The sequence below is a fragment of the Thamnophis elegans genome, chromosome 4, assembly GCF_009769535.1.
Source record: "Thamnophis elegans isolate rThaEle1 chromosome 4, rThaEle1.pri, whole genome shotgun sequence".
Lineage (NCBI taxonomy): Eukaryota > Metazoa > Chordata > Lepidosauria > Squamata > Colubridae > Thamnophis > Thamnophis elegans.
In genome coordinates this window covers 47942685-47962767 of record NC_045544.1, presented here as the reverse complement: position 1 = coordinate 47962767, position 20083 = coordinate 47942685, and positions in this window count along the sequence as shown.

Here is a 20083-nt window from a genome sequence, read left to right as displayed (position 1 = left end):
TGATTTGCACCTGGCAGGACCATTGAAATTAGGAAGCTTGAATGCAACAAGGAACTGCTCTCCAATCAGCTGCCAATTTCACAGTTGGCTTAACTTGGCAGTAATGTTTCAACACAAGTTGATACTCCCTTCTATCCCATTCTTTCGTAAAATCTGCTCTTGCAAAAGAGGGAACCTGGCTCTGATAAGGACTTGTAATACAATGTAAGTCTTTAAAGGGCTGCTCAAATTACAGAATGGGACAACTCACTACAGTCAACATGCTATGGCCAACTTGCCATGGCCAAGTCACCACGATCGACTCACCACAACCAACTTGTTGCAGCTAACTCTCATGACAAACTCACCATGGGCTGTGAGACAATTCAACAATACAATTTAATTATTTAATTTTCACAATTTAATCCAATTTTACAATTTGATTTTTGTCATTCACACTTTATTTTGTCCCTCATTTGACATCCTTTCTTTCATGATTCTATTAGACTATTTCTTCAATATTAGTGTAACTCTGGTCCCGTGGCAAGTTGTCCCATGTCAAATTAGCTATGGCGAGTCTCTTGGAGAGTTGGCCGCAATAAGTTGGCTGCAGTGAGTTGGCTGTGGTGAGTTGTCGTAGACCCCTCAAACTATATGTTGAGACACTCCTCAATACCAAATAATTCATAAGCAACTTAGGGAGGTGGAGATCACAATAATCTTGATCAATCTTATAGAGGCAGACTGTGGAGCATTGTTTCAACTTTGCCTCTCAATTTAGCAGTGCAAACCCCAGTGAACAGCTGAGCTCATGCAAAGTGTGAGAACGCCCGTGATAACTAACATACTGAGAACGTAAATGATATATTTACTTCTTATCTTATATATTTATTTCTTATCAACCTTAAACCAACTAAATTTACTTTTATTCATTGAGGGATCATAGAAATCCATTGATCATTGTATAGGAGTCATGGTATTACAAACTCCAAAAATTCTAAACATAGGCACCTTATGTAATGGACCTTGTAATGACCCCAGAAGATCTGGAGAAATTATCTATTGCCAGCTGTATTAGAGTTGCAAGATCCATTCACACATATTTCCATTCCAGCCAATTTCATTATTGCTTTCATTCATTTTAAATGCACATTTCTAAAACAACAACAAAAAGTCTTGGGAAATACATTTCCTAAAGATACTTGTCAACACTATATTTTTAGATGAGCTATTTTAGATGTGTTTGAACATTTGGAAAGCAAGTATACACAGGAGAGCTGGATAAATGAAACAGGATTTAACCTGCATCAGCAATGGCAAAGACTGAAGCCTTATTCAGGCATTAAGTGAATTGAGAATACTCACCATATGACCTTTATTTCTATCAGGACCTTGCCTGTATGCAGCCAGATGTTTGAAGGCATTTCTCCTTCTCTATATATTCTATGCATCCACATAAAATTGACATCATTTAAAGAACGTACAAGAGAATGTTGATGGTGAACATTCACAGGGTTTGAGGTTTTCAAATATCTGCAAGAAACAGCACATTCTATGTTATCAAGCAGGTATTAATTTCTATGGCTATGAACATTTGTTCCTTAAATATCAACATACCTAACCAGAGAGAACCTACAAGCTTGGGAACACTTTGAGCAGGAATTTTACACTTTGGTGTCTCTGTACCCAACTGAGCTACCAAAAACCAAGGAGTCAGATGTCTCCTTAATAGTTACATTTAGGGTGAAAGTACATCAATGAATATTGATGGAATCCTGAGATCAAGTTAATTTGAGGCCTAATATTATCCTAGATATCTTCAGAAATCTAAACATGGTGGAAAATTGACATTGATTTGGAAAACAAAGCAGAAACTGCACAAAAATGCTGTGAAATTATTTGTGGGAGACTTGGAACATTAGATAATATGGTGCATAACATTTACAGTAGCCTCTTCTAACATCACTGTGATAAGACGAATGGCGATTTGAATAAATCAGAGCTGGAGCAAAACAAAATTCCAAGCCCTTTTGATGGGCAACTTGTTTTCTCTCAATATCTGACTTGCTGCTGCTTTAGGCACCATTACAACTTCTTCATGAGAAAAAAAATGGGAAAAAGCTGCCAATAGGTCAAGCTGAAAACTTCTTACAGAAATATTAATCTAAACATGTTGAGACCTTAGAGAAAGTTTATCACTGTAGTTAACTTTTTAAAGATCCCTTTTCATAGGAAACTTGGGGGAGGGTAAAGGGTTAGTGCAAAGCAAGCCATGAAGAGCTGAGAAATGAGAAAATATCTTATATAAACTCTACAAATTACTAAGATCACATGCAACAACATTAACCAAATAGCAATAGCACTTGGACTTATATACTGCTTCACAGTGCTTTGCAGCCCTCTCTAAGTGGTTTTTTACAGAGTCAACATATTGCCCCCAATAATCTGGGTCTTCATTTTACTGACCTCGGAAGGATGGAAGGGTAAGTCAACCTTGAAGCTGGTGAGATTCGAACTGCTGAATTGCTGGCATTCAGCAATCAGCAGAAGTAGCTTGCAGTACTGAATTCTAACCACTGCGCCATCATGGCTCTATAATATATCACCACATGGTGATATATTACAGCCTGTTTTTGTAGTCAATCAAAAGTACACTTGCACCTAAGAACCTTACATCTTCCATTATCATCCTGATAATAAACCTGCTGCCCCAATCATTACGCATTTGAGCAAAATCTGTTTGTCACAGGCACTGTAGAAGTTCATGTGGAAAGCTGGTTTGCCGCAATACCCAACTTCAGCCACTGAGAAAGCTTTGCTTTGTTTCATTTTTTGTTTTGCTGCACAGGGAAGAAATTAACCATATATCCCTAGACTGTGGTAAATCTTGTCAATAAATAACATTACAAGACACAAAATCACTTTATCTGCTGGCCTCATTGAACATGTAAGGAGAAAGGCCTGTGATTTAATCTGGTCTAGATATTTGGAGGGGTAAGTGTGTGCTGAGGGAAAAAGAAGGAACCAAAATTGTTGAATTTGTTAGTTGCGGATAAACAGAGCCTTGTTCTCAAATAGGGAAAAGTCTGGTCTGATTTTTGCAATTTATTAAAAAAATCTCTATTATATATCAAAGATAGAGAGAGGTTAAACTCATGCCCAAGCTGGATCAAAATTAGGCTGGCGCCATTCTGCCTGTCTGCTTCAATGCCTTAAACTGGTCATGCATCATAAGAAAATTGTCCAGTTTAATCTAATTCTATCTGAATCTACGGGAACAAGGAGTTGTAGTGGGCAGTATGCTGAAAAAAAAAAGAAATATGTGAAAGTCTAATCAGATCACTTTAAAAGGAAAAGTGGTGATCACTAAAGCCAAATAAAATTAGATTGCTGTAAATAGGAGAATATTATTAGATAAGGTCATCGTGATTCAAGGCAAAAAATTATTAGTACATTGGAAATGTCAGGGAAATTCTTTGTATCTATCTAACCTTGGGAGATGTGATATGTGTGTAAAAAAGACAGATTTATGTCTTTGGCCTATCTGTGAAATGTAGGTGGAAAATTAACATGATATATGGAGTGTATTCCCCCGGCATTATTCTACTTTTTCATTGATTTTAGTAACCTTATATTCATGTACAGCTGTAAAATGGAGGTCAGAATTATTAAGGCTGACAATGGTTAGTCTATGATTTGACCATGCGTGGGGAGACAAGAGCGCTAATGCTCTTCTATACATGAATTATAAATCCTGAATTTCTACTGCTCTATAGGAGAAAAGAAAATATTAAATCTCCACAGATCCAGAGAAATGGAGCAACATTTGCAGCTCTTATTCAGGCTGTTTTGTGCAAAACTAGCTTGCTCCAGCCTTTCAGTGTTTTTAGACAATAATGAAGTAATTGCAGCTTTTCTACCCAAGAATGTGCTTGGTTCCTTTTTATATCATTTCAATCTTTTCCCAGAAGAGAAGTGATTACTGTCCCACATAATATACAATTCAGAATTTAAAGATATTTGTATCTCTGGGATTAAATAGTAATGACCCTTTCCAGAAATAAAAGTTGCAGTAAAGGCGGAATTGGTTACATTTCTCTTTTATATATTTTTTAAAATGTTGCACATTGAAAACTGATTTCGTTAAGCATGCTTTCTATGTTAAAGTTGTTGAAACTATTGCAATTTATTTTTTAAAAAAAATTCTGAAAATTAATTTCAAAATGTAAACATCTAGAGTGGCCAATATTGGTGGTAACTAACCCACTAGAGAAAAGGGGTAGGAAATGATCTTTGTTATTTTTGCTTTTGTCTTCATATTCCTGAATCACTCTAAAGAAGCAACATTTCCTGCAGGGGGTAAAAAGCAATTCCTAAAAGGTGCAAAAACATTGCCAATCTTTTTTTTCCACTGAAGAAGTATTCAGTTTTGTTATAGAAATATAGAATATGAATAATACTTTAACTACCAGCAGGTAGACAGAACTAACAATACATAGCGAAATAATATAATGGGATTTTTAGTAGTGTATAAAAGAGTATTGTCACACATGGCAATGGCATAGAACATGTGTCTTTCTCTCTCTCTTTCTCTTTCTCTCTCTCTCTCTCTCTCTCTCTCACACACACACACACACACACACACACACACACACAAACACATGAACATACAGTAGACAAACTAGAAAAGAGGGGGAAATTTTCATATAGTAGTTATAGTGAGGATGTTGTTTAAATGTGAGATATAAAACAAACTAGAATACATGAGTTGCAAGAAGATGCAGATAAGAAATTTCGGGTGGCGAGGGAGGTTCTTGAAAAGAAGAAAGGAAATTTTCTTTGAAAATAATTTTTCTTTTATTTTTTCTTTCTTTCTTTATTTCTTGATCTGTGCCTCCTAATTCCATAGGAGAATTAAGAAAACCATATTTATTTATTTATTTATTTATTTATTTATTTATTTATTTATTTATTTATTTATTTATTTATTTATTTATCTATCTATCTACCTAATTAATTAATTAATTAATTAATTAAGGCATCACCACCACCTCCAATTTCAGTGATAAGGTGACTCTGGGAAGCTTACAAACAGTAAAAAAATAAATATAAAAAATTAAAATTAAGAAAAGTTACCTAAAAATTAAGACCAAGCAGATGGACAGTATGGGTTTTGAGGTCTTCTTACTCCATCAACCACCACCAGCAATGAGCGGCCCCCATCAGGACCCCAAGCAATCAACAAAACTAGGTTTTAAATTTCTCCTGGAAGGTCAGAAAGATGGAAGCAGATCTCACCTCCATTCGTAAAATGCTCCATAGGACAGGAGCCACAGTTGAAAAAGTTTTTGTCCTTTATCTCACCAGCTAGAATTTCTTAACAGATGAGGACAACAGCAAGCCCCTTCTGCTGTAGCAAGTTGAGCAAGCTAATCCACTAGGACAAGGCCCATTCATAAAATGCTTTAAAAGTGATGACCAACACTTTGAATTGGACCCACAAACTGTCTGTCTGTAAAGGTTTCCCTATCTAGTCATATCTGGCTCTAGGGTGCAGTGCTCATCTCCATTTCTTGGCTGAAGAAGCCAGCATTGCCTGAAGATATTTGCATGGTCATGTGCTACAGCATAGCTAGATGCCAAAAAGTGCATGGAATACTGTTACTTCCCACCAAAATGGTACCCATTTTTTCTACTCATATTTGCATGCTTTCAAACTGCTAGATGGACAAGATTTAGGGCAAGGAATAGTGGCTCATCCCATTGTGCAGCAATTGGTCTCAAATCTTGACTGTCAGCTTTCCAGTTAACAAGTTCAGCATCTTTAATTGCTGAGCCATCATGGCCCCTTATAGCTAGCGCTCTCTCTCTGTCTCTCTCTGTCTCTCTCTCTCTCTCTCTCTCTCTGTGTGTGTGTTGTATTTGTGCTGATAAATAAATAAAGGAAGACTAGTATAGATCTATTTCAAGCTATTTAGCTCTCATCAGCTAGCCATACCCTTACTGGGATTTGAACCTGTGCTGTATTACATCTTAGGCAGACGTCTTAGCCATTAAGCCACAGGTCCTCCTCCTTATCAGCTGAAGCCAGGGAAGAAGGTATACAACCCCTGGTATGCCCCAATTATGGGAGGAAGCTAACTGCTTCCATTATTTCCTTCTGTCCTTGGATATCTGGGTGTGCTCTGACCCAGTGATAATAAATTTCCCTTTCATAGACTGTCACTCCAAATATATTTGGAAATATCTAATTTACCCATATGAATATAAATGTAAGCTATACTGTAAAATGCAGACAATATAAGCTAAGTACATTCATTATACCTCCATTTCCCTACATTGAAATTATGTGGATCTATTCTACATTATAATTTATTTGTTGAATTTAGAGGGCAACTAAAACACTGGGTGGCTTATAACATTTAAAAGCATTGATAACAATTGATCAGTAAAATGAAGTTGCCAATTGAGATTTTCTTTAACAGCACAAAGGAGATTTTGTAATAGTAACAATGTCAAATGTTTTTTTTTAATGAATCTTACCTAAAATACTGTTTAAACATGTCCATGGTAAGCAATTAAATAGAACATTAGTGATTCTTAAGTGTGTTGGCAGCTCAGATTTGATACAGAGAAAATCAATGGAACTGGCCAAATCAATGCAATCTTCTTGAACAGGCTGTGGATTCATCATGCATTTGGTCAAAGCCTGGAAAAAAAGCCCCTTCATTTTAGAGCTACAATGCGCAACATAAATGTATAAAATCAGTCAGAGAATTGTGATTAAGGCCAACTATCATACCAGGGGTCTTCAAACTCTTTAAACAGGGAGCCTATTCACCGTCCCTCAGACTGTTGGAGGGCCAGACCGGCTGGGTGGGCGTGGCTAGGTGGTCATGTGTCTGGATGGGCATGGCCAATTTAGCAGTCCATTAAACAATACCCACACATTAAACTTTAATTTATTTTTCTCCTGGGAGTATTTTATTTGCTTTTGTTTGCATGCTGCACTTTTGGTTGACTTTTCTTTTTACTAGATCGTGTTTTAAGTTGTGTGTTTAGGAGTCTGTGTGATGGTCACACAGTTAAATGGACTTGGCATTTTTGTCTGCTTATTAAATCCTTCTCAAGGACCTAAGATGGACAAAAGTAGATGTTTGATGGTGTTACAGATATCATTGCAGGATGTAAACTGTTCCAAGTAAAGCTGCCCTTTGCAAGTGAGGAATTATTATTATTATTATACAATTGTATCACAGCGGCCAGTTGTTTCGCCGGATTTGGCATTGGTTACTAGTCGGGCCCCACCCAGGGGCCTAGGACGTCGTAACGTATTTTCGTAATATGCGTGCAGATCCAAGCAGTGCGGCTTTTTGCATTTGACTGATGGTGATTTTGTCAATTTTTAACTGTTTTAAATGTAATTCCAGTGCTTTTGGTATAGCACCCAGTGTGCCAATTACCACTGGAATTATCACTGCTGGTTTGTGCCATAGTCGTTGAATTTCGATTTTTAAGTCCTGGTATCTTGCGATTTTTTCATGTTCCTCCTCGGCGACCCTGCTATCACCTGGTATTGCGATGTCTATAATTGTGACCTTATTTTTCTCAACCAGTGTGATGTCTGGTGTATTATGCACCAGTATTTTGTCGGTTTGTATACGGAAATCCCACAAGATCTTGACCACCTGATTTTCAGTGACTTTTTCAGGCTGATGTTCCCACCAGTTTGTTGCTGTTTTAATATTATAATTTTTGCACAAATTCCAATGGATCATTTGTGCTACTGAATTGTGCCGCAATTTATAATCAGTCTGCGCGATATTTTTACAGCAGCTGAGTATGTGATCAACAGTTTCATCAGCTTCTTTGCAAAGTCTGCATTTGGCATCATCAGAGGATTTTTCGATTTTGGCCTTGATGGCATTTGTGCGGATAGCTTGTTCTTGCGCAGCCAGGATTAGTGACTCTGTTTCTTTCTTTAATGTACCTGTTGTTAACCATAACCAAATTTGTTCACTGTCCACTTTATCTTTTATTTTTTCCAGAAATTGGCCATGCAGTGCTTTGTTCTGCCAACTCTCCATTCTTGATTTTATCACATCTTTTCTGTATTCTTGTTTCGTCTGTTGGGCCTTCAGTAGATTTTTGTTCTTTACTTCGATTAATAGATGTTCTTGACTTTCTTTTAAATAATCAGCCAGTGCATGTTTTTCTTCTTCAACTGTTTGCTTCACTTGTAATAACCCTCTGCCACCTGATTTTCGGGGCAGGTAGAGTCTATCAGTATCACCACATGGATGTAAACTGTAGTGCATTGTCATTAGTTTCCTGGTTTTTCGGTCCAAAAGGTCCAAATCAGCTTGTGTCCAGTTAACTATACCAGCTGTGTATCTTATAACTGGTATTGCCCAGGTATTTATGGCCTTGATTGTATTTCCACCATTCAATTTAGATTTCAAAATTTTCCTAACTCTGTTGTACTCTCGCCTGACAATAGTTTTTACTTCTCCATGCTTGATGTTATCCAACTGCAGAATGCCTAAGTATTTGTAGGCTTCATTTTCTTTGCATTTAATTAATTGGCCATTGGGCATTTCAATTCCCTCACATGCAGTGATTTTGCCCCTTTTTATGGATACAGTGGCGCATTTTTCCATGCCAAACTGCATTGAAATATCGGTGCTGAATACTCGGACTGTGTTTGTCAATGATTGGATTTCTATTTCTGACTTTCCATAGAGTTTCAAATCATCCATATATAGTAAATGCAAATTTTTTTCAGCTTCTTTGGCTGTTTGGTAGCCTAATTTCATTTTTTTTAAGATTACTGATAGTGGGATCATTGCGATGATGAAGAGAAGAGGTGAAAGTGAATCACCCTGGAAAATTCCTCGCTTGATATTAACCATTCCGTAGATCTCATTCCCTACTGCCAACTCAGTTCTCCATTGTTTCATCGCCTTTTCAGTAAAGGATGTAATATTTTTGCTAATGCCAGTTGTTTCTAAGCATTTTATGATCCAACTATGTGGCAGTGAGTCAAATGCCTTTTTGTAATCAATCCAGACCATATTCAAGTTTGTTTTTCTGTTCTTACAATTTTCTAATATCATTTTATCAATTAGGAGCTGATCTTTTGTGCCCCTGCTCCTTCTTTTGTTGCCTTTTTGCTCTACTGGCAAGATGTTGTTTGTTTCCAAATAATCCATCATGTTATCTGCAATAATGCCTGTGAGTAATTTGAAGGTTGTTGGCAAGCATGTTATTGGTCTGTAGTTTTCAGGTGTTGTTCCTTTAGTTGCATCTTTCTGAATCAAGTATGTTTTTCCAGTTGTCAACCATTCATCAATTTGGCCCTTTTGTAAAATTTCATTCAGTTGCCTGGCCAATATTGCATGTAAACTGGTCAGATATTTGAGCCAGAAACCATGTAATTGGTCCTTTCCAGGTGATGTCCAATTCACATGCGTGAGAACGGGAATGGCTGCCGAGCCTCATTGCTCCGACTACTCAAAGATAATAAGAGACCAGCCTTGGCGACCAGGACCCCTGACATGGTAACTGAGGGGTTCCTGTGGGACGCCAGCGTTCGGGCTCTCCAGGGAGGTGGCTGTTTGAGGAGGGGGCTGCCCTTGAGCGGCTCCGGGACGTTGCCTTCCCCGGCGTGGTTTTTCTCGCCGCCCCTTTGGAATCAGCTGGGAAGCGGCGGTGGCGGCTCTGTACAAGGGGCGGCGGCTTCGGCCCCGCTGCTTGAGAGGTGCCGAATTTCTTCCCTGGCCGGGCAGCACCGAGGGGTCGACTTGTGCCCCGAAGAGGGGGTGGGGAGCCCAGGAGAGATGCCTGGTCCGGACTGGGAGACAGAGGAACTGGTTTCCTGTCCCCACCGCAACTCTGCTGACTCCCCCCCCCCCCCGTATCCTGGCGCGGCGTTTCTCTTCCATCTCGCCGCTGTTCCTGCGGGGCTTTGCATTGTCTGACTGTTTGCCTGTTTGGACTGGGACTGCTTGGATTGGGACTGGAACTTTGGAAATTCAACGACGGGCCCTCTGTGGCGGCCAGTACTACCAGCTGCTGCCACTGCCTCAGGAGTGCTGTGCTGACCAGTATTATTGTTATTTACTGAGTCACCTTACATCAGGCACTATTACTCCGGAGAGGCAGCGTGCTGGGAGCTTGGACTCCCCCCAGTGGCCACTATTGGTGCCTTTCACATCTCTTTGCTGTTGTTCTGTCATCTTTACCATCTTCTCAATTGGCACATACCCATCCTGCCTACAATCACAGTCCTCAGAGTTTTACACCTACGAACAAACTATACCGGCTCAATCAGCATCACCCCTTGCTGCCCCAGTGACATCACTCCGGCCACCCAGACCCTACGCTTTGCTACACTTTTGGCAACCCAGATTCAACACCCTTGGCAGCCCTTTTAACCATCTAGACTTCTGGGACTTTTTGACCTTATTAGAGGGGGGAAACGCCATTCCCCCCCTCTGTATACCCTCAGTGGATTGGAGCTGGGCTCGTAACTATCTTATCAACTAATTGCCATAGGAAGGGAGAGGAGTGGAATACCTCTCCCCTCCCCCTTCTCATACTGCTATACATTACAACTGCGCAACTTTTAACTGGTATGGTGAGTGTATGAGATTTGCTTGTGATTGAATGAATGGCCCACTTTTTATTATTCCATTACCATTGTATTTTATGTGTTTTAACTATTACGTGGGGATTGTATGAGTGAACAAATGAGTGTGTTTGATTCGGAGGGCCTGCCGGGGAACGCGGGAGCCATAGGGGTGGTTGAGGGAACCACGGACACAGGAGTGGGCCGGGGCATTACGGTCCTAACAGGGAGGGGCAGATATGGCGGGGACTTTAGGGCTGGCCATTACCGGGGAAGGAGGACTCGCTACATCATAGAGATCCCTCCTTCCGGCCCTATGAGTCCCACTCCAAGGCCAGATGGCGCGAGTAATCAGGACCCTGGTCTCAGGCTGTTGTCGCTAAATGCCAGGTCTGTAGTTCATAAGGCTCCCCTCGTCCGGGACTTAATTTTAGACGAGAGGGCAGACCTGGCATGTATTACTGAAACCTGGCTGGGCCCGGAGGGAGGAGTCCCCCTCGTAGAGATGTGCCCAGAAGGTTTTCAGGTGCTTCACCAGCCGAGAGCCCAGGGAAGGGGTGGAGGTGTGGCTATTGTTATCCGAGAGTCTCTAGTACCTCGTAGGATCCCTGCTCCGGAGCTTGTTGGGTGTGAGTCCCTGCTGGTGAAGTTGGACCTCAAGGGTCAAGTGGGCTTGCTGTTAACGTACCTGCCTCCCAACAGCATTGCAGCAGCCCTCCCCTCGCTCCTCGAGTCGGTAGCCGAGCTGGCAATTGAGTTCCCCAGGCTTATGGTTCTGGGGGATTTCAATTTGCCTTCGCTCGGTGAACACTCTGATGGAGCGCAGGAGTTCATGGCTTCCATGACAGCCATGGGCTTGACCCAGGTAATTCGGGGCCCAACCCATTCAGCGGGTCACACGCTCGACCTCGTATTCCTCTCGGAGCAGTGGACTTGTGATCTTGGTCTGAGGGGTAATGAGATCATACCCCTGTTGTGGTCAGACCATTGCCTACTGAGGCTTGACTTTCGGAGGCCAAACCTCCGCTGTAGGGAGGAGAAACCGACCAGATGGTTCCGCCCCAGGTGACTTATGGATCCCTTGAGGTTCCAGATGGAGCTTGGGGCTATTCCTGATACTCTCGCCCACAGTCTGGTGGAGACCCTGGTTGCTACCTGGAACTCGGCAGCGACGGGGTCCCTTGACCGGATTGCACCACTACGGCCGCTCCGAGGCTGTGGATCCAGGAGACCCCCTTGGTTCACTGAGGAACTCTGGGAGAGGAAGCGCCGGAAGAGACGCCTAGAGCACTCGTGGAGATCCAACAAATCCAAATCGAGCCGAGCACTTTTAACATCGTGCATCAAGGATTACATCAGGGCAATTAGGATGGCAAAAAGATCTTATATTGCCACCTTGATTGCCTCTGCCGAGTCGCGCCCAGCCACCCTGTTTAGGATAACCCGTTCCCTCCTAAATAGGAGGGATACGGGGGACCCCTTGCAGGGTAGGGCTGAAGAGTACGTCCAGTTCTTGGCGGACAAAGTTGCTCGGTTTCGGTCGGAGTTGGACTCTGATTCTGCAGATCCAGCCAAGGCACAAGGGGATAATCTGGTAGACCATCGCTGGGTTGAGTTTCAGGATGTTGCCCCCGGGGACGTGGACAAGGCCATGAGGGCTGTGAGTGCCTCCACATGTGTACTGGACCCATGCCCCTCCTGGCTGGTTGTCAACAGCAGGGAGGTGACACGGGGCTGGATCCAGGCGGTTGTTACCACCTCCCTTTGGGAGGGGGTCTTTCCCCCCACACTCAAAGCGGCGGTGGTGAGACCCATCCTGAAGAAACTGACTTTCGAACACCATTTGTCAGCTGTGACCAGGGGGGCATTTGCCCAGGTTCGCCTGGTGCACCAGTTGCGCCCCTACCTGAACCGGGAGGCTCTCACAACAGTCACTCGGGCCCTTGTGACCTCTAGGCTGGAGTACTGCAATGTGCTCTACATGGGGCTGCCCTTGAGGAGTATTCGGCGACTTCAGCTAGTCCAGAATGTGGCCGCGCAAGCGATTGTGGGTGCACCTCGCTTCACCCACGTAACACCTATCCTCCGCGAGCTGCGCTGGCTACCTGTCGATCTCCGGATACGCTTCAAGGTGCTACTTGCCACCTATAAAGCCCTTCATGGTAGTGGATCTGGGTACTTGAGAGACCGCCTACTGCCGATCACCTCCACATGACCCATTAGATCTCATCGTTTAGGCCTCCTCCGAGTTCCATCCACTGGCCAATGCCGACTGGCCACCACGCGGAGGAGAGCCTTCTCGGTGACAGTCCCGACCCAATGGAATGATCTCCCCATGGAGCTTCATACCCTCACCACCCTCCAGACCTTCCGCACAGCCCTTAGAATCTGGCTATCCCGTCAGGCCTGGGGCTAAAGATTGTAACCCGCACGAATGGTATGAATGTTGCGTTTTAATCATGTACTGTCTTATATGTTTGTTTGTTTGTTTATTAACATTTGTAGGCCGCCCTTTTCCCTGAGGGGACTCAGGGCGGCTCACATAAAATCAGGGAGGGGAAGTACAAACAGTGACATAGACACATATAATAAAAGTAATAAGCAACATACATTCATCATTCGGGAGGGGCAACTATCCTTGTCCCCAGGCCTGACGGGCTAGCCAGTTCTTAAGGGCTGTGCGGAAGGCCTGGACGGTGGTGAGGGTACGAATCTCCACGGGGAGTTCGTTTATATGTAAAAGTCTGTCCCCCCCTTCCTTTTGATTGTGAGCCGCCCTGAGTCCCCCCAGGGAAAAGGGCGGCATACAAATAAACAATCTAAATCTAAATCTAAATCTTTACCTTTTTAACTCGATTTTTGACCATCTCAGTTGTTATTTCTAATACTTGCATTTGTTTGTTGCCAATGCTTTTCTCAAAGTCATGTATCCACTTTGCTTCCTTGTTGTAGTCCTTTGCATTTTCCCACAATTCTTTCCAGAATTCAACTGTGGCCTGCTTTTCTGGTTTTTCACTTTTGGTGTCACCATTCACATTAAGACTTTGATAAAAACGCCGTTGGTCTGATCGAAATTGCTGATTTTGTTTATATTGGATGATTCGTGCCTCATATCTTTCAATTTTTCTAGCTGTTGCTGTTATCTGCTGTTTTACAATCTACAGCTTCATTGATGTTTCTTGTATCCAATCTATATCTTCTGATTAGGCGATCTATGATTTTGTTGTTTTTAACCCGTTGCTCATGCATGTTCTTTAAGTTACTAGCATCTGCCCGTAATTTTTTGATTTTTTTGTTCTAAACGGATTTTCCACTTTGGCTTTGATGCTTTTTCTGTTGTGTGACTAGATAGTTTAATTTTAATGCCTAGTTCATTAGTGACTATTACAGCTGCGCTGTACATTAACTGGTTTGTTTCCAAGATGGATCCCGGTTCAATTGTTGAAAACACTGCATTAACCATTTTCATGATAGGGGCCAAAATTTTCTTAGGCACAGTTTTTAGTGATGGTAAACGTTGCCTTTCCTCATTAAGCAGAAAATGCTCCATGATCTTATCCTTCAATTCTTTTTGTTTTTGAGTTAGTTCATCAGTTGGTTCAGTGATAACTGGTTCTAGTGGTGGTGATGTTATTTCCTCCCTGAGAGCTTCTTCTGGGAGTTCTACTATAATGTCTTTAGTTGTGTCTTGAATATCAGTTATTTCCGCTTGTGATATTGTTTTTTGGGTTTTGCAATTTGCCTGAATTTCCTCATGTTCAACTTCACTAAACACTTTATTCCGTATAATAAATCGCCTTTGATCTGCTAGTCGTTGTTCACTAACATTTGAATCTGGATATTGTTGTTTCCATAATTCATACATTCGCTTTAAATAGCCTCTTTTTTCTGGCTCTGAGTTGTAGTAACAGGCCATTATGGCACGGTTTTCATCTGCACTATATTTTTGTTGTTTTGTTGGCTGGTCCACTTGTAGCCCACTTGTCGACGGATGTCCAGGGACCCCAACATCCGCCGCGGCCCTTGTTAACCCGTGCGACGACCGATGCGGTATGGAATTCTTATTTGTTTTTTTCACCATATTGTATGGGTTGGCGGGGTTTTTTTTACGGGACCAGATGCCAACCTGACCCTAACCCTCCTCCTTTCTCATCCGGGCTTGGGACCGGCAACGGCGGAGTTTATTATTATTATTATTATTATTGTACAATTGTATCACAGCGGCCAGTTGTTTCGCCGGATTTGGCATTGGTTACTAGTCGAGCCCCACCCAGGGGCCTAGGACGTCGTAACGTATTTTTATTTATATTATTATTATTATTATTATTATTATTATTATTATTATTATTATTAGTAGTAGTAGTAGTAGTAGTAGTAGTAGTAGTAGTAGTAGTAGTAACATTTTATAGTAACAACATGATAAACTAAGTTAAGATGTATTGATAAAGTGAAAATAGATTGTTTTACTGCAGGGCAGATTGTTTCTTATGCTGAAAATAGTTAGGGACTTCAGTAAATGATGCCTTCTTGTTAAATATGTTTTTCTTATAATGTAGTTACCTGTTCCATCTATATGACATTATATGTTGTCCTTCAGTTAAAAAGAACAAAGAACAATATTCTTTTGCATTTCCCCAAACTATCAAGGCAGAGGAATGGAATATAGGTGGGGTGGGGTTTTTTTTTACCAGATGGGGACTAATAGTAATAGGGACAAGAAATATAGAACTGGCAAGCAGAAATAAAGGGAATAACCCCATTTCCCCAAAAAAGTAATTGGCTTTTACCTTTTCATATTCTAGCTAGGAACATTCCTGAGCTAGTTCAAAAGAAAAACATAGACCTCATACCTAATATTATAATTTTCTCCACTGTATCCCCTATTCTCTTCCAATATATATATGTGAACTCAGTGGAAAAGCTTCTGTCTCTTGGTTGGATTAGGTTATCTTCTACTGCTTGCCAAATCAATATCTGAAACCGAAAAAGAAGCCTGAAGAATTTCAGGAAATATGAGTGAAACAATCCTTAACAATAAATAAAATATTTTACATTATTGAGATAAAAATGTGGTGGTGGGAGGACTTGTGTTTCCTTATTGTATTGATGACTCCTCTCCAAGCCCCTCCACTCTTTTTCATATGTTCTATTCAATTTTATTTAATGTTATGGAGCAACATGGGACAGTGTTGGTAAAAAAGATTGAAGCAGGAAAGAAAAAATAATGTCAATTGTGATCCAACAGAAATTCAGCAAAATTAGTCCTCAACTTATTAAACCATCTGTTTAATGACCATTTGAAATTACAAAGGCAGTGGAAAAAAAATGGCATGACCATTGCAGCATCCCAATGTTCACATAATCAAAATTCAGACACATAGTAAATGGCTCAGATTTATGACGTTTGCCATGTCCTGCAGCCATGTCCCAGAATCTTAAGACCTTCTGACCAGCAAGATTAGTTCACTTTACAACCATATTATCAGGGGTGGGATTCAGCTGGTTCACACCGGTTTGGGTGAACTGGATGTTAATTTTGCATCCGTTCGCCAAACTGATTGCTGCAAGGATTGGCTGGTGCCTGCCCACCCCACACTGCCCCTCCTAGGAGTCTCCATGTGGTCCATTCATCATGCCAACTAAGTGCAGGGCCTGCACAGAGGCTCTGGGAAGGCAAAAATGGGGCTCCCAAAAGTCCGGAAATGGAACTGTTTTCAGCCTCTGGAGGGACTCTGGAACCCCGGGGGAAGACATTTTTGCCTTCCTGGAGGCTCAGGGAAGCCTCCATAGCCTCCAGAGGGTGAGAAATGGGCCTTCTAGAAGTCCAGAAATGGGCCTGTTTCCTGCTTCTGAAGAGCCTCCAGATGTCGTTTTCACCCTCCATGAGGCTCAGGGAAAGCCTCCAGAGCCTGTGGAAGGCAATGCACCCCACATGGTTCAGGAGGCTGATTAGGCCAAGCCCACCATGGCCACACCCATCCAGCAACGGGGCAGACAACCGGTTGCTAGCATTTTTTAATCCCACTGCTGCATATTACTAACCTAAGAACTGCAGGGGTTCACTTAACAACCGTGGCAAGAAAGGTCATAAAAAAGTGAAAAAACTCATTTAACAACTGTCTTGCTTAACAACAGAAATTTTGGGCTCAGTTGAGGTCATAAATCGAGGAATATCTGTATAGTTAATTTTTTTGCAAAATTCAGTTGCTGAAGTAAAAAAAAGTTGTGACAATATAAGAATTTGCACAATCTCAGAAGCCATTAATTCCAACCCTTTGTGAGACTTTGCACAATCTCAGAAGCCATTAATTCCAACCCTTTGTGAGTAACTTTTCTCTCTGTACATTTAAACCCACTGATCTCTCAGTATGGCTGGTGCAATATATACAATTTTTATGGAACTACTTAGATCCAAGAAGTATGACTTACCAGTCTGTTGCATAAGTTTACTTATGCAACATACAAAGAAGGATAATATGAGAAATAAAATGTGTAATATTTAGGGTAGGTATTCAGGGGCGATGAAGTAAACCACATAACTATTAAAAGCTTCAGGATATCACATATAGCACATAACAAGGACTAATCTGTTTGTGTTCCAAAGTCTTATGGAAAATCATCTTCTTTATTCAGTCTTGATGTACTCCTGCATTATACTATTCTTCATTTTTATTCCAGCATTCACAAAACATCTTTTAGAGAGGGGAGAGACGACAACTTCAAATTAAAGTTTCTTTTTCTTAATCTATAGTTCTATATCTATATATCTATAGCCATGGGCTAAGGTGACCAGATTTTCAGATTGGTAAAGAGGGACACCATTGACCGGGGGGGGGGGGGGCTTGATTAAAAATTTTATATTTTGTCAAAAGGTCACCCCAGGACACTGAAACTAGCATAAATACAAATCTGTTGCCAAACAAAATTTTGATCACGTGACCATGAGGATGCTGCAATGGTCGCTAAGTGTGAAAAATGGTCGCAACAGTTGCTAAGTGTGAAAAATGGTCATCAGTCACTTTTTTCAATGCCATTGTAACTTTGGTCACTAAATGTTTTCCCCCTCCTCAAGACACCTCACTTCTTCCTTCATTCCTCTTGCTTATCTACCTTCACCTTATCCGTCTTCTGCTCTTTCCCTCTCTTCCTTCCTTTCTCCTTCCATCCTCTCTTCTTTCCTCACTCATTCCCTTCCTCCTTTTCTCTTCCTTCCTCCTTCCATTCTTTCAGCTTCATTTCTTTTGCCTATCTACCTTCTCTGTCTTTCTGCTCTTTCCATTTCTCTCTTCCTCTTCGCTTCTGTTCCTTCCTCCTTCCCTCCTTTCCTATTTCTTCCTTCTTCCTTCCTTCTGCCTATCTACCTTCACCTTCTCGGTCTTTCTGCTCTTTCCCTGTCTTCCCCTTTCCTCCCTCCCTCCCTTCTTTCCTTTCTAGTTCCATCTTTTCTTCTTTCCTCTCCCCTCCCTTTTTCTTTCTTCCTTCCTTCCTCCTTCCTCTTGCCTATCAACTTCATCCTCTTTGTCTTTCTGCTCTTTCCCTCTCTTCCCCTTTTCTTCCTACCTCCTTCCCTCTTTTCTCCCTCCCTTTTTCTTTTTCTTCCTTTCTTCTTCTATCTTCCTCCTTCTCCTTCCATTCTTTCTCCTTCCACCCATCTTTTCTCCTTCCATCTTCTCCCCCCTCCCTTCTTCTTTTCCTTCCCCCCTCCCTCCTTCCTTCCTCTCCTTCCCTTTCTCGCAAACAGGAAGGGGAGGGGGGCTTTCTAGTCGCTTTCACAGCATAATTTCTTTATCTAACTTTTAAAAAACAGTGTGCAAATCAAACTTGAAATTTTCGTAACCTGCGAAGCACCAAGTTATTATCTTCTGTTGTTGTTACAAATTCGCAGCTACTCCATTCTTTCCGATAGGGAACTGCATTTCCCAAGATGCCTCAGGTCCTCAAAGCGCTGAACGCGGTTTTGCAATTGACTCCAGCGAGGCCCGGTAGCCGCCGGTGGGGGTGGCCGTCAGGGCGCTGATGGCGGAGCGGACGTGCCCAGTTTGTTACTGCTTCCAGCAATTGAGACGGACGAGGGAAGCGGCGGTGGCGGACATCGGCAGCGACTGTAACGACCGCTCGGGCGAGGTGCGGAGGAAGAACGGAAGGTCCCTCCCGCCCGCGACGACGGCTCCAGCCATGGACGAGCAGGTTGGCCCCAGCGTCTTCTTCAACCACAACAACAACGCTCTGCTCTTGCCGCCACCTCCGGGTGGGAAGCAACCATGCCTCGTGGACTCGCTTCCCACTGCAGCACAGGCGCCGCACAGGGGTGGTTGCTTCCCACCCGGAGGTGGCGGCAAGAGCAGCGCGTTGTTGTTGTTGGGGCCAGCCTGCTCGTCCATGGCTGGAGCCGTCGTCACAGGCGGGAGGGACCTTTCGTTCTTCCTCTGCACCTTGCCCGAGTGGTCGTTACAGTCACTGCCGACGCCCGCCACCGCCGCTTCCCTCGTCCGTCTCGATCCCTGGAAGCAGTAACAAACTGGGCACGTCCACTCCGCCGTCAGCACCCTGACAGCCACCCCGGGCTCTGGAAGAGGTGAAGGTAAAGAAGGCGGCGGCAGCGGCAGGGAGACCCGCAGCTCGCTTCCCACCCCAGCGGGCTTGCTTTGCTGAACACGGGGATGACTGACACTAGTTTGAGCGGCCGCGGCCAGCACAAACTACCGTCAGTCACTCCATACTCATCAAAACAAGTCTGCTAAAAGGGCCACAGTTCCCCATTCCTGTTCTAAAAAAAGCATCAAGGAGCGAGACCACATGGAGGTACTTCTCAGCACACGCTCAGCCCCGCTAGCTAGTCCCAGCGAGTAACATTAGGCAAAGGGGCAGAATAGCCCGACTTTAACTTGCTTCTTTGACAACTCTTCTGTCGCGAAGAACAGGAGAAAAGAGTCTGGAATTTAGCCCGGCCACCATCCTTCTGCATTACAGGAAAGCAATAATAACGCACTGAGCATTAATCTCGTGGAGCCTCCAGAGAACACCAGGGCTACGGAAGGAGGCAAAAGACACTCCGAAGCAAATGGCCTTTCTCCTCTCGGCACTCACCATTCCTGCGCTCAATATTAATTGATAAGCCAGGCTGAAGGCACTTGTAAATGTTGGAATCCATACTAAACTGCTAGAGAAATCTCAAGACGCCTGCAAACTAGCCCACTACCGCACAAGAGCACTCAACCAACTGCCGCCGTTTTGAGTGGGGCGCACTGAAAAGGCTGCTGGGAAATGACGTCCGTCCAGAGACTTCGACGTTTGCAGAACTACATCTCCCAGCATGCAGTGGGAGCTCCTCGCGTTGTCCATTTTAAAATTACATTTCCGAGAGGCTTGGAAGCAGAAGATGGTAAAATCGATTTAAATCTGATGCAGACAGTTCAGAAAGTGGTAGTCCTTCTCAGGGCGGCCCACCCAACTCCGCAAAGGGGGAGAAGGAGA